This window comes from Neopelma chrysocephalum, unplaced genomic scaffold, assembly GCF_003984885.1.
Source record: "Neopelma chrysocephalum unplaced genomic scaffold, ASM398488v2 Primary Assembly neopelma1_68, whole genome shotgun sequence".
NCBI lineage: Eukaryota > Metazoa > Chordata > Aves > Passeriformes > Pipridae > Neopelma > Neopelma chrysocephalum.
Window position 1 is genome coordinate 9,074,718 of NW_020897727.1, and position 13,313 is coordinate 9,088,030.

A 13,313-nucleotide genomic window follows, 5' to 3' on the forward strand; every position below is an offset into this window, starting at 1 on the left:
GTGCCATCACGCTGGCACCTTCCACACCAGCTCCACCATCTGCTTTGATTCCTCTTTCTTTTGTATTATATCTCACTTTTGGGGTTGTTTTTTTTTGCTGCAGCTGCAAAAGCTTTAGGAGCATTCCTATAATAACTCCCATACAGCCTGGTATAGCAGATATTTGGGCTCTTTCATTCTTAGCTGCTGAATTACATTTGGTTATCAACATGCATTATATCTGCTGTCAATTAGCTGTTATCTAACACCGTGAAATGACTTAACTCCTTCAGCCTGTTCAGAGATCTGTCCCTACCAGCGCAGGGCACAGCTTGTATCAGCTTGCAAAGATCCAGGCAATTTTGTCACTTTTTTTTTTTTTTTTTTACTGGTGCTCATTACAGCTAAAGGTCAGTTGTGTTTCCATTGTAAGCCTAGGGATAATGGCATGATCCAGCAAACTCTTTCTTGTGTAAAGTTAACAGAACCATTTGCATAAAAACCCTTACTCGGGGAGTAATTTGCAGGATTGCACCTTTAAAACCTTCGCCTCAGGAGCAAGGCAAAAGCTGGAACCTGGAACAGCAATCTTCCAAAGCCATATTTCATCAGAGGAAACGATCAAAATTTAATGAGGAGAAAAAGGTACTTAATGGCTGTAGATAGTGTAATTTCAGCCATAAAAATGGGATCATCTTGTGAGGCCTCTTGCTGCGGCCTTTCCAATCAATGGCACGGCTGGCAGCAGCCCCGGCGGTTACAGGATGAAGCCCTACAAGATGTCGGGCAAAAGTCCCAACCCGCTGCAAAATGCACACAATGGACCACTTGGATGAGCGACTGGGGCTTTTCCTCCATGAAATCCGTGCTTGGCTCCCAAGTCGTGGTGTGACACCTTCTGTAAGCAGTGGAATCTGAGGCAGGGAGGCCTTGCAGCCGCGGCCCACGCTGCTGGAATCTCAGGAGGGTTTCCCTCTGCTCTCGCAGCAAACGTTTCAAGTGTTCCACCAGCTCGGTTGTTTATCGCACTGGAGACTCCCTGAGGCTCAACACTAGCCTTGAAAATCTATTTACATTTTTAAATATATGCCAAAGTGTAAGCCCTGGGACAATCCAGAGAAGTTAGGTACGCAGAGCAACCAAAATGGAATTTTAAAAACTCCTTTAGCAAACCTTGGGTGAGTATTTCCCCATATTTCCTTGAACAGCCCAAATGTCAAAGGCTAACCTACACATCCCAGGTCACAGCTAAGAAAAGCAACAGATGGATTTGGCCTTTGGTGAGCAAATATTATTCCTGGACGAAGGCACTGCTTTATTTTCCAAGTGTACCAAAATTAGAGAACCCCCTAGTGCTGAATAATTTTGTTCTGCCTTACTGTGAAAATTCCCAGTGTTCAATAGCCCTCCACAAGTTCTCATTTGATCCCTGTAGTGCAGTGCTCCTGTGGCTATATGTCAGCTGCAGTGGTGGTAAACATGTACACACTACTCATTTAGGGGCTTTTAAAAGGCTTCTCACTGTGCCCAGAAATTACACCTGTGCTTTCTTTCTTACCCATGCTGTTGTCTCTGTTTCTCAGGCTATATTAAGCCCCTTTTTTATTTCCCTTTGAAAGAGTGGAAATGTATGAACCCCTTTAAGTCCTGTTTTCTCTCTAGCAGGCAAATTGTTCAGAGGGACAGAGACAGTTAATATGAACGGAGAGGAAAAAAACATGGGGATGGCAGCAGATGTCTGCCCCTCCTGAAGACACTTGACTTTTCAGGAGCTCTGTGGTGTTAGCTGAAATCCCTGGCAGCTGCAGTGCCTGGTTTCCCGGAGACAAGGACCTGTGATATTTCTGACTGTGTTTCCTCTCTCTAGAAATGATGAAGGGAGACAGAGCCTGTGGTAGCCCGAGGAGCTGCGTCAGAGGAGGAGGAAAGGTGGATGCAAGGGTGCAACGAGGCATTGGCCTCCAATAAACTTTTCCATTGTAGGAGAATCTTTCGATATTAAAGATGACCTGATAGAAACAAGAAGAAGAGGAGATGTGGTAAGTAATGTAAAATACCACATCTAAAAGGCTGTTTGATCTGTTTGCACCATACTGCTACAAAGGGGCAATTCAAATAGAGGTCCTGCTAATGTCAGTGGTCAAATTCTACGTTGGTTTCATTTGTGCAACGCTTCATGTGGGAACTTTCACTCAAAAGAAAGACAAAAAAAATCAAAGAAACAAAAAAAGGAATCAACTTCAACTGCTTAAACATCTCTGATAGCGCAATTGTACTTTGGATGGTGTGAAGTTGGTCTGAGAGGCTCTCTGATGAGTGATATGACTAAGAAAATGGCTCAAAGACTTTTGAAGTAAAGTGCTGGTATAGGACATGTTTGGTACCTCCTCTCTGACAGAGACAGAAGTGCTAACAGTGACCCTGCACTGAATTTTTCTGATCCAGCCACCACAGTGACTCTCCTGTAAGAGTCCCTGCATGGGTAGTGGTGCTGCTGTCAGGTCTGGACCTAAGTCCCAGCAGGCTGCCTCTTCCACAGCTCTTAATGTGGCTTTTTTATGAGCCCAGACCCAACTTTTTTCCCAACACATGCCCAATTTGCAATGCCAACCTGGTGTTTTACTGTTAAATATCTGCTGATGCAACTCTGCTGAGAACTTAAGTCTTCAAGTTTTATCCAATTCATTTAAAAATAATAAAGCTCTTGCTCTGCATTTCCCAAATGTGAGAGCCAAGCCTCGGAGGCATTTGCATTAATTATGTTTCAATCTTAAGAAATGCCTTCTGAGCTTCCCCCTTGACTCATTGCAGTTCTTGAATCTCTGACTGATCACGTTGGGAGTGATCAGCATATCTCCTCTCAAGCTCAGATCCTGCTTCTCCATTCTGCAAGTGGAATTATCTCTATATGTCTGCACCCATAAAGAGAAGTGCACTTGTGCTTCCAACTTCCTCAGAGTACCAGACAGTTCTCTGTGCTATGGCTCCTATTAATGCCTGCAATTAGCACTGACAGAAGTGCTCTTCCTCCCTCCCCTCCCCAAAACCACATTTCTTTGATTGCTTTTCTAGAAAATCCCAGGGCATTGTAATACCTCCCTGGTAGTCATGTTTCAACAGAACAGCGAAGTTAGTGAGGCATGACAGTGTTCTTTTTCCTAAACCTATACTGAACATCCTTAATCAAGCTTTGCTTTTTTAAAAATAATGGACCTAATTCTCTTTTGGCTTACAGTATATTCATGCTTGTGTAATTCCATCAGGATGTATCCTCAGCTCCTGTAAACTGTCAGAGCATTTTCAACTTCATTTAAACCTCAGGAAGACTGGTAATAGCTGAAGATTTGGGCTGCTGATTTCCAAGCTATTCCTGATTTATGCCAGTTCAAAAGGATAATGGGTTCAAGCTTTTTTGTTGTTTGTTTTTTTTTGCCAGTAGATATACACTCTTTACCTCATTTATGTCAAACAATACACAAAGTGCCAAACAACTGCTTTTTCCTGACCTCTCCAACCCTCTCCATTCCTGCTGACCCTGTCATAAAGCTTGCAGACCAAGCAGCTCCTGAAAACATCCACCAGTCTCCCTAAAGGCCCTCAGGAGGATCAGGCCAAGCTATCAGGGGAAGTTGCCTCGTGCCATTATACATATATTGTATTTTTTTGTGCTCTCTAAATTAGATGTTGTCTTTCCATATGCAGACATACAGTGACATATTGCCATGGCTAGATTATGCTGTCTCCAAAGATCTCTCAGGAGGAAGCTTATGGATGGCTCAGGACATCTCTCCCACAACCCAACAGCGACGTGTCCTCAGCCACTGCACTGAGCAGGTCCTGCAATGAAGGAGTTGTGTTTAGTTCTTCTCTCTCTCTTCTTCCATTCCCATGTTCCACAGTCACCTGTCTGACCAGCCTCCACAGCTCTGGGAAGAGCAACAGGCAGGTAAGGAAAGTGAAGAGCAGGGAGACAGCGTGTTTCTCCTCAGGAGTGTCAAATCTCTCTTTGGTGAGATCCTGGCCAATTTGAAATGCAAGAAAGATGCGAACCGAGAAAGAAATGCATTGAAGGGCTGCTGGGTTTGACTCCATTCCCGTGACAAGAGAGCACATTTTACAGGGGCAGCACTGTGCCTTGTCTGGTATTAGACTGACGTTTAAATTAGGTACAGGCTCAGTGATAACTCTGATGGCACCTGGGACTTCTGAGTGCAGCACAGGGCAAATAAATAATGATGCCTGTAGCAGTAGATAGAGATGCTGTTACTAACTTTGATACAGCAATGTGAAACACTGGGTGAAACATCACACAGGCTGACAGATTAGAGATTTCACAGGCTTCAGGTACGAGAAAAAAGAAAATAAAACTTGAGCTGAACTTTCTGTGATAAAAGTAGCTGTGGAAGAGGCTTTCAAACACCTGTAAAAGCCACTATGTTGTTCCCACTGGTGGCTGCACCCAATACTTCAATGTAGAAATATGAACTGTATCAATTGAGCTGTAGTTCTGCTATAAATTTTTTATAAACTTGGAGTTTTATGGATCTGGAATACTACAGAATATAGGGCATGAAAGATATTTCAGAGGGAAAGTGCCTAATTGTTGGTTTTGCAGACTGACTGCACTCAGAGACACAACTTGTGATCTATATTGTACTATACTGGCCAAATGTACCTGCAAAGACTTGTTAATTCAGTTCTAAACTATCAGTTATTCAGTTGTTTCTCATCTCCCTTACCAAGCAGCAAAGGGCAGAGACACGTGAGGCAGGTACCAGAAAACTAGAGGAGTGTTTGCATAAGCTTCCTTGACATATTACACTGCAAAAAATACTCAGACATCTGTCAATACATTTTTGGGACTTCCACATAGTGATCTCCCATAGAGGGAACCACATCAGTACTCTGGGCGCTCTCAAAGGTGTAAAGTCAGTTGCCCACAAAATGCTTCTCTGTCCCCAGCCATGCTCTGATGTGTTCACCATTCTGAGTCTCCAGGACTGGAACATGTCTCTCAGATTAAATTAAAAATGCACTCAGCTTTCCAAAATGCTTCATTTCTCATTTGTGTTTGGGGGTTGGCTGCACAAGCCAGAAGAATTTGGTGTCATCTGTTCTGGAGGACAAGCCCTGGCACTTCAAATGTTTCCCTTCCTGTAGGATTATTGTCATCGTTTATCATCCTGTATGTGCAGTACGTTTGATGGTTGAATCCTTGCTCCTGACCCCACCAATGACATCAACAGAGAGAACATCACACTTTCAAGCAATTGTTTCCTCTCAACTGCTGCTCAGCTTTTAATAGAGATTCAGATGAGTAAGTCAGGACAATTTTATGGTGTTCTGCCAGTTGTGACTCATTGGTTTTTCCAACACTCAGGATACCAACGTTTGTGTCCCCGAGAGAGGAGCCTTTCCACGAGTCACTCCAACCCAGAGAGAGCTGCTGAGTCCCTGCTGAGGGTCTGGGCAAGGCTCCCCACACTGCCATGCCCACCATGGGAGCTGTACAAGAGAGGGAAGGCTCTGGGTAAGTGCTCAAACCAACATTTATTAACGGTGCTAATTATTAAAAACTAATGTAGTGTCCTCTCTTCATCATCTTCCCAAATCTTTGGTTCCCCATGATGTTAGGAAATGGAATTAAATGTTGCTTTTGATTTTGATGTGCTTTCTAACCTACATAAAAGCATAACCATGACCATAAGCTCATGAACACTTTTTTGTGAGCTTCAGCCTGATTCAGATACCACATCCTGAAACGTAAATCAGAACTGAGATACACTGGAATAAAGCTGGTTTACGTTAGAGGGGAAAAAACAGACTCAGTTGGGTCTAAATTACCCTATTTCTTGCTGAAGTGCACATCAGTTCCCCTTCCCAGGAAGGCAGGGATTCTCCAGGACATTAGCTGTTTCCTGTTGTGGATAAGATCTATTTGCTGAACCTGCTGTATGTTTGGAGGCCTCTTTCAAGATGATGTTTCATGAAATCAAGTGTAGGACAGTGCCCTCCCTCTCCCCACAGTGCATTAGGGTTGAACTCACAGAAATAAAACAGTTCTTGAAAAACACTTGGTGAATCTACATAATTAAAAATCTTTCCTGCTGGGGGTTAATGATTTGGGGAGATTAACTTGATAATGTAATGTAAAATGTTGAAATCAAGAGTGTGCATCCAGAAATACTGGTGCAGCCCTGCAATGGGAGACAATTTTAAGTAAATAACCAGAGAAAGTATTTTGCAATTAAATTAAAGATGTTTCCAAACTACTGTACTTTGCTATAAAAAAGCATCATCTTGAAAAGTCAAGTTTCATTTATTTTAATTAGCACTGTCATGAAGTATTCCATTCGGCAAACACTGACTAACAAGCCCTTTTCCCAGGCACCAGTTTGAAACGTTTGCATCAGAAAAATAATCACAGACCATTCACATGGTGTCTTCTGCCCCAATTCTCAGGCAGTCAAGATCAGCCACACTCCCCCAAAGTCAGTATGGCACTTGATTTACAGTGGGTGAAAACAGAGCCTTCACCTTCCCTGAAACGCCCTTTGGGTGGTGATGTAAAGTCTACTGACATCCGTTGGATGATTCCTGTTGCTTCCAGAGAAATTCAGGTTCAAAGCTGGGAAGAATCTCTGCTCCCTTTTGCTCTTCTCACACTCGAGCTATTTAACTGGAGAGGCGTCAGTATCAAATTGATGGAAAGCCAAAGTGATCTTGATCCTCCTTTGAGACTTATTGTTGAATTGCATTATATATAAGCAGAGAAGCTTTTTTATTATTAATGGGATAGAAAATCAGAACCATCAAGGAAAATAATATAAGTCCTATTAAGATGGATGAGTAAAGTTAAGTCTATGTATTCCTGACAAGATTGCTCTCTGTGACTCCTGTAAAAGTGTGTCGCCCTCTCGAGGGAAAACCTCACCCAGGTGGAAAAATGCTGGAGGAAATGCCATGAACTCCTCCTGGGCAGCTGCCCAGCCTGGCAAGGAGTTGTGTAGGCAGTGCCCACACACGTCCAGGCACGAGGCTGCTTGGGTGGATGGTCTGCTCCAGGGTGGTAAATCTGGGCCTGCCACCCCAGGAGCTGACCTTCCTTAGGATCTCTTGCTTAAATCCCTTTCTCTGTCATCCAGTTTGTTTTCACATCTGCCAAGTATTGAGGCTCCTTCTGCATGTCCAATGAGGGGATTATTTTGCAGGCTTAAATCTCACTCCTAAAAAAAGAAAGTTACACTGATAATACTTGTTGTCTACGCGGGGAGGCTGGTGAGAAATAAATAGAAGTGAGTGTGAAGGGCACCGTCAGTTCTGCAGAAATGCCTCTTTTTTCACGTGGCTACCATCACATCCAGAGGGCTCAAAGCAGCCTTTGTGCAGCACAAGGTATCCTCCCAGGAGGGAGTGAGGAGCAGCCCTTCTTGGCTGCTCCCTTATTTAGGTACATAAAATCTGGATATTCCCTTCTGATTTCATGCTGTTGCTCATAGCTAAAAACCCTTGTTCCACCTTAATTTATCCCTTCTCCCTGCCAACGCCCTTCAAATACTTACAGGCTCTTCCCTCTTCCTTGCCATTTAGCCGTGCTTTAATCTCACCTCTTTATTCATTCATCACAAATCAATCTCTCCGGCCCCTAATCAGGGCAGTGCAGCCGCTGTGCCGGGAGCTCCCTCCCGTCTGTGTGTCACTAACGAGCAGGACCAAGTGCCCCGAGTGACGCTCAACGCCCAGCCCTGGGGTGTCATGTTTTCCATGTGCTGCCCCCACCTGCCCCCTGTGACGCCTCCTAATGCAAAATCAAGGTCTGCTTTCCTCCTGCTGGCAGCCCTACCTATCTACATCCCCCTTGGTATCATTTGAGGAAGAATGGCTTTGTACAGATAATAATAATAATTTTCATTTCCCCATTCAGAATCTGCTCTTTTCTCCTACCTGTGAGTAACTGATTGAGTGATAAGGACACTCCCTCTTTCCTTCTTGCCTTATAATAAGCACCAGCACATCTCTGCTGGTGTTGAACTCGGCAAGTGTGCTCTCTGCACCTTCGAGTGGATCCTAATCCAAACATTACATGGCTGAAAGCATTCGAGTGCTTAAAGGATCCACTTTTCCCTCCATTCCCCAAGGGTATTACACACAAACCAGCCTGGCAGCAGGTCCTTCCCCAAACCTTTACAGCAGCAGCAAGACCTCTGAACAGTCTCTGTCTGCACAGACTCTTGCATCTGATTTCCTCCCCATTGCTAATCTGCAATCTTCATCAAAATTGCTACTATTAGGTTGTCTTTCACTGTGTTATTCCCACCCTGAATGCTTCTAACACTTCATCTCGGCACCCCAGAGTCAGCTCTGTCACCCCTTTATTTTGAATTATACCGGTCTACAAAACCTTCCCTTGAAGAATATCTTTATCTTTCTTAGTGTTTGCACCCAGTAGAGCTGCTGGGCGAGCTGGTCCCTGTCTGGGGTTCTTCAGGCACCCAGGGGCAAGCTGAGTGTTAGATTTGGAGCCAAGAGTACAGCTGTCTCCCGGACCAGAGTGGCAGGATTTTGTTCTGGTTTATTTTCTTGTTACTCCTTAAGAAAATGTTGTATGTCTTAGCAGCCAGACAAGGGGTCCTTCCTGCCCTCCCTGCAGAGCTGTGCAGTTGTGTTTTTTTCATCTGTCACTGCAAGTCTGTATGTGTTAGATGGTGAGAGAGAACTCACAGCTGGAGGTACAGGGTAGATGTTGCACAGATTCCTCTGAATCAAACTCAGGAGGAGCTGTTGAGGGCACTTGGTCTGTTCAACCTGGAGGAGACTGAAGGGAGACCTCACTGCAGTTACAACTGCCTTGTGAGGGGAAGAGGAGGGGCAGGCACTGATGTCTCCTCTCCAGTGAGCAGTGACAGGACCTGAGGGAATGGCCTGAAGTTGAGTCAGGGGAGGTTTAGGTTGGGTATTAGAAAAAAGTTCTTCCCCCAGAGGTTAGTCAGGCACTGAACAGGTTCCCCAAGGCAGTGGTCACAGCACCAAGGCTGACAGAGCTCAAGAAGCATTTGGATGATACTCTCAGGCACATAGTGTGACTCCTGGGGAGGGTCCTCTCCAGGATACTGGTTCCCTTCCAACTCAGCAGATTCTGTGACCCTGTGATCATCTGCAGTGGTGGCAAACTGGACTGGATGATTGCTCTGATCACTCCTACTTCTGTGATTCTACCCTTTCTCAGTTTAATTTGCTTATGTTACACCACCATTGGGGTGTTCTGAGTATCTTCTCTTCTGTGCCTGATTCCCAAGATGCTCCTTTTCTGTTCTTTTATTATTATCCCCGTGCAGGGGGATCTGGCCTTCCCCTTGAAGAGCTTCTGCAAGTGACTACATCCTTTCTCATCACAAAGCGGCTTCCAGTGATTTACAAAGATTTCTGTTCTCCCTCTCCTCTTCATCCTCTGGGTAGCTTTGACACCCTCAATTACCATGTACTCCTGCTCCTTTACCAGTAAACTGCTCCTTCCACTTGGCTCTCCCAAGCAAGCTGTCCTGCTTTCCTACCTCTCCCAGCTTTCAAGGCAGCCCAGCCAGTGCCATTAAATCAGGTCCCTCTCCAGTTCACCTCACATTCAGTGGGGTGTAACAGGGTGAAATTCCCCAGTTTCTCACACCAATTTGATCAGGTACTTGTACCCCACACTTAAAATGAACCATTTCTCAGTACGGTAGTAACTGCTGCCCTCAACACCCACGTAGCATGAGATGACTGTTTTTTTTATCTCAGTATGATGGACTGAACTATTCATGGCAATGTCAGAGATCAGAAGGAGAAGGACAAGGCTGAAACCAGGGGAACAGACCCAGGGCAGTAGGGAGGAAGCTTGGTGATAAAAGAAATTGGTGAGATGACAGCGAGACGAGCTGCGATCTAAGCCCTCCTCATACCTTGTGTTTTTACACGTACATTCAAAACATGTGTCAGGGCTTGAGATTGTTTTCTCCTTTCTGGAGAATTATTTTGTCCTTCCTTTAGCTGACAGCCATTGGGGAGAATGAAACGCTTTGGGTAGCCTCAAACACCTTGCTGAGCGTTCCGTTGGTCGAGGCACAGCGATGTTTTATTGCAGCTGACACCAATCAAGGCAAATAGACAAAGTGAGAATTTTTATGAGGGATCCATGAAAAGAAGGGAATAAGTGAAGTGAATTTGGTCTCACAATTCAAGGAAAGGGGTAAGTAGGTCTCAGGAAAAGGTTCAGCTTATCAACACCTCATGCTTTGCGAGGAACAGGTTCTTTTACAAAGGACTCTGCAGCCTCTGCAAAGCTGCTCTGGCAGGATGAGTGCTTGGTACCATCTCTGTTCCTGGGATCTCATGGCACATTCAAGGTCATGGGAAACTGGTGTTAGGGAGAAAAAAGAGAAACAGGAACTATGACCTTGTCCATCATAAAAGATTGAGCACTTGTGAGTCTGGTCTCAAAAGGATTAAATTCTTGTATGTTTGTTCTGAGGTGGCACCTGTGGCCAACAGCAAATCATTACCCCCTGGACTAACTAGTACACAATGACAGAGGGCTGTGACAGAAATGCTGTCCAAAGGCAAGGGAAATTCTTGTCCTTCCAGTGACTCTGATCCCAGTGCTTATCACTCTGAATTAATTACCTCTGAATATCCTCATCAGGTACTAAGTTAGAGGAAAACACTACAAGGCATCAGTGACTGACCTTGCTGGACAGCCAGGACAGGATCATGACACACCAGTCCTCAGCCATTGAAGTGGCACCAGGTAGGGGAATTTTAAAGCAAGATGTGATGAGTTGGAGGCTGAACTTGGTTATATGGTGGTGAAGCACCCACCATCAGGGGAGCTCCCCTGGGCTGGCATTGGTGGGAAAGGCACAGGGAACACAGGACTGATGGGGAGTTAGAATGGCCTGAAGCAAACATCTATGCTGACTTGCTCATATGAAAAAAGGTGACAAATTTTTGCAACTAAATGCAGAACTGTTTGAAATTCACAGTTCATCACAGCCCATTGTGAATTCAAGAACACTCCTTCTTTCAAAGGAAATTTCTCTGATGTTAAGAAAAAAACAGGCCACTTTCTAGTAAGAGTGACCATCAAGCAGGCCTGCTCCTGAGTGAAGCTTTGATAATATGAGTCCATTTTCCATGGCTTTGGCATTAAAAATACAGAGAAGGGCACTTTGTCCACAGCTGGTACAGAAAACAGACATGTTGACAGAGCTGTGAATGAAGGAAACAGGAAACACCAAGAAGAGAAAGGCATTTCTAGCATCCTTTCAGAGGACACTAACTAAACATCCACTGAAGACCTCTCCTATGAGGAAAGGTTGAGAGAACTGGGATTGTTCAGCCTGGAGAAGAGGTAGCTTTGGGGTGACCTAATTGCAGCCTTTCAGTGCCTGGAGTTATGAGAGAGCTGGAGAGGGACTGTTTACAAGGGCATGTAGTGACAGGACAAGGAGGAATGGCTTCAAACTGAAAGAGAGTAGGTTTAAATTGGATATAAGGAAGAAATTCTTCCCTGTGAGGGTGGTGAGGCCCTGGCACAGGTTGCCCAGAGAAGCTGTGGCTGCCCCATCCCTGGAAGTGTCCAAGGCCAGGTTGGATGGGGCTTGGAGCCACCTGGTCTAGTAGACGGTGTCCCTGCTCATGGCAGGGAGTTGGAAATAGGTGAGCTTTAAGGTCCCTTTCCAACCCAAATCCTTCTATTGCTCTAAGATTCTATGGTTCTAATAGTGAGTGTGTTTAGGTATGGAAGGAATTTATCCATATATCCATGTACTGGAAGAAAAGTCCTGAGGACTACACCCAAGTCGCAGCAGGTTTCATTGCTCTGATTTAATATCAAGCCTGTTTGTTTGTGCCAATGAATCACAGCACTTTTCTTTCTCACTCCTGCAGCATTAACAGGAGGAAAATCGAGCCGCCTACAAATCGCCACACCTTGAATATCCAAACAAACCCACGACCCAGGCAGCGCTCGGCTGTGCTGGTTTGGGCACGAAGATTTGTTTGAAAGGAAGGATAAAGCCGGATCTCACTTTGTTTCCTTGCTGCCCCAAATTTCACCTCGCCTTTGAACAGCTTTGCCTCAGCACTTCGAACTTTGCATAGCTCTTAAAAATAACGGGAAAACACCAAAAGAGCCGTTTCCTTGCCCACGGCCCGGAGCGGTCCCTGCTGCTGAACCCCCAGCCCGGGACGAAGGGACTGAGAGCCGGCACAGGGGCACCGCTTCGGTGACTTAACAGTGACATCCAGCGGTCACCCGGGTCTCTCTGACATCAGCCCGCCCGGGAAACTTCGTAAAGCCTCTTTTCTTATCTAAAAATCGTGATATTTATGCGTCAGCAGGAGCTGAGCTGGGAGCAAGCTCTTCCCTCCTGCTCGGGATGCTCTAACTCAGCTGCTCAGCTACATTAGTCTGTGCCTTCAACTTTTGGTTTAAACCGCAGAGTATCAGATAATCTTAATATCACCCTGGTTTTCCTCACTTTTATAACCCCCAAGTGTTTGAAGCACATGAATATTATTCATAATTAGGCTGCTATAAATATAAAAATCAAAACCCTGTGAAACATCAGACCACAGAAACTTTTCTTTCTACTAGTTATTACACTAAACACAAAAATAAGCAGTTTTCATCTCAAGTTTAACACTACAGGCATATTTTTACATGATAATTTGGTTTTCAAAAAAAGTCTAACTGTGAAGTTTAATGATACCAAATGAAGCAGCTTGTCAGTTCATATTTATATTCAATTCTGAGCTTTCACAGCTCCCAGTGTGTTTCTTTAGTATTTTGTTGAAGATATTCTGACAGTCTTTCTCAAAACTGTCTCTAGGAAAAGCAGCGTGAAAACCTGCAAAGAAACAAAAATCTTCCTACACTTCTGGCTCGAGGTTTGGGTGGTTGAGGAGGAGACTTTTATTCCCTAGGTGCACATGAGGCTTGTGCTCAAAGGCTCAAATGCTTGGTTGTTGCTTCTCCTACAAGCCATGCAAAGTCCTGGAGGAGTCCCCAGAGGTTAAAAATACAGAAATCTGAAGGAAGGAAAGGTGCAGCCACCTGAGCGTTGCTGAATCCACACATGAAGGTCAGGTACCAATTTTGAGGCTTCCTTCTTCTCTTTCTGGCCCCTTACCCTGGTTGCACATCCAGGAGACGAGGTATTTGGCTGTTGGTTTCCAAGTGCTGCTCTCAGCTCCCAGACGGATGGAGCCTGCCAAGCACAGTTCTGATTCCTGGGTTACAGGACCTGCCTTACCACAGGTAGCAAAACCTGAGTCATTATTCATCATCTGTGGCCCCA

General features: G+C 44.9%; 2 long non-coding RNA genes across 2 annotated transcripts; one reads left to right on the plus strand and one right to left on the minus strand.

Annotated features, from left to right (window-relative positions):
* Positions 1 to 1,895: 1,895 nt before the first annotated feature.
* LOC113968520 lies at positions 1,896 to 6,211 on the plus strand. The gene is made up of 3 exons (XR_003534540.1): positions 1,896 to 2,018; positions 3,682 to 3,925; positions 5,360 to 6,211. It is a non-coding gene; the product is annotated as an uncharacterized LOC113968520 (long non-coding RNA).
* A 71-nt stretch (positions 6,212 to 6,282) lies between these two features.
* On the minus strand, positions 6,283 to 7,664 carry LOC113968519. Its single transcript, XR_003534539.1, has 2 exons — positions 7,542 to 7,664; positions 6,283 to 7,205 (listed from the first exon to the last, which is right to left on the minus strand). It is a non-coding gene; the product is annotated as an uncharacterized LOC113968519 (long non-coding RNA).
* Positions 7,665 to 13,313: the final 5,649 nt, after the last annotated feature.